This window comes from Bombus impatiens, unplaced genomic scaffold, assembly GCF_000188095.3.
Source record: "Bombus impatiens unplaced genomic scaffold, BIMP_2.2 scf_0624, whole genome shotgun sequence".
Classification (NCBI taxonomy): domain Eukaryota; kingdom Metazoa; phylum Arthropoda; class Insecta; order Hymenoptera; family Apidae; genus Bombus; species Bombus impatiens.
In genome coordinates this window covers 47,173-49,279 of record NT_177043.1, presented here as the reverse complement: position 1 = coordinate 49,279, position 2,107 = coordinate 47,173, and the positions used below count along the sequence as shown (strand labels likewise).

At 43.6% G+C, this 2,107-nt stretch overlaps 1 pseudogene; it reads right to left on the bottom strand.

Moving 5' to 3' along the window:
• Positions 1-566: 566 nt before the first annotated feature.
• Positions 567-2,107, bottom strand: part of LOC117152044 — a 3,476-nt pseudogene continuing 1,935 nt past the window's right edge.

Genomic DNA, 2,107 nt, shown 5'->3' with positions numbered 1-2,107 from the left:
GACTAGCCGTTACCCGACTATAGGAGGATATCAGCTCCATCGGGGTTTCCCAGAGCGTGGTCCTACACCCTGAGAACCCATACCCGCCTCCTGCTCCCCATCAACCCCGATACCAAGCCAACACATCGATCGCTCGAGACTTGATATACCCAGAAATATCAAGCTAGCCGAACTGCGACTTCATTTCCCAGCCCCGATCGATGTCTTATTAAGCTCGGATGCAACACTTGCCTCGATGTAACGTCGGACAAATTACGTCGAAGAACACTTCAGAGCTCACGTTCAACGCACCAATTCAAAGTCAAATTATTTTATTGTGCTGTATTTTACTCGTCATGAGGAACAAATCTTAAAGGAACAAATTGTTAAAGTTCTGCTAGTTTTCCAACTCACCTTATTTGTGATGTGGTTACATATTGCAATCAAATGAAGAGAAAATAGCATCTATTGTTGAACGTCGAAATAATAAATCCACCATTATGTAAAGTTTCCAGCTACAGCTGTAAAAATATTTTTAAGGGGTCGGTTTAGGATTAGGTATTCTTGAAGCCAATGTACGTCGAAAATTAAAAGCCCCACGAGAAGGTGAAGTGGGTGGTCTTGACCAGTATGGGCCCACCAACTTCTCCGAAATTCTCCTCGCTGGACCGACAAGTACCCGAAAGCATCGGTCGGCGGCCACCCGACTATAGGAGAATATCAGATTCGTTGGGGTTTCCTACAACATGGACCTACTCCGCGAGAATCCATACCCGCCTCGTGTTCTCTAAAGACAATGTATTACCTTTTTCGCGCACAAGTTCTTGCTGCTCAATATGTGTTCACCAACGATTATGTCGTACACTAAGCTAGAGTCTGACGGCGTTAAACATTCCAATTTAACTGCGGCGTCCTCGCATTGGACTGAAACTTTAGTATTTCCTATGTCCACCATCAAGTCTACATACCATTGTGATACGAGGTTCAAATTTACAATTCGCACATTTTGCAATCTTTTCGCGCACTATAGATTTCTCCTATATATATATGTATGTCAAATATCTCTCGTATTATTCCGTGTATATTATATAGGTTATTTAGGTATATATATGTCGGAGATGAAAGACCACCGGAGCCTATGGAACTTTGGATAACCCCGCAACAAGTGGATAATCCCGCGACATTGTAGCCTAGAGTCTACTATAGCTGTAATTAAACAATTGTAGTTATTCAATCCGATTGTAATTGTTCGAGATTGGTGATAGTGAGCTCTGGCTCGAGGCGACAGTCTGTCACCCAACGTAGTCGCGGCCAACCTAATAAAGGTATGGAGTAATTCTATAGCTCTCCTTAAAAGAAATATTCCTGGCGACACGCGACAGTAAACATTCCAACAGTTGCTGTCCGGTGGCTCGCCACACGCAGACCCTATTCTTCGAGCAAGATAATTGCCAGATGTCGATGCGTCTCCGCAGTATATGTTCAGCTAGCCTGAGGACCCGTCATAAATCTTAGGATTTAGTTGACTAAAGCTCTTCAAACAAATAGTTTTTGTACCAGCTACGGGAAAATAGGAGAGACCTATTTCACGTTTTACTAACAAAGAACCAGACTTAGACTTTGTGAGTACGTTCTTTTGTCATCCCGTTGGCCGCGAATTCGTTATTGAGCCTGAGACCATCGTCACTAGTGTCGCGAGTGCCAAACCGCCGTGATCAAAGTCCCAAACCGCCGTGATCAATTGTCAAGACTGTAATAATTCTATCATTGCAATAAACTACACCTGTGTGTACCGTACCAATGGCTAATTCTCGTGAAGATTCATTTGACGCCCACAACCCTACTCCCAGTGCTAATCTGACATATATATACCTATATATATGTCGAGTCAAAGTCCGAATATGGGCCCGAGTCGTCCTCGTGGCGGGGGCTTGGGACAGGTAAGGATCCCTCACTGAAGCTATCCATTTTTTTTACATTGAAGTTATTTTTATTGATACACAAAAAATGTTACAGAGTTGACACAAACTCACAATGATCACACACTCGCGACGCTAGTGACAGTGGTCTTAGGTTCGATAACGAATCCGCGGACAACGGGATGGTAGTCGTACGCACTCGCAAAAAT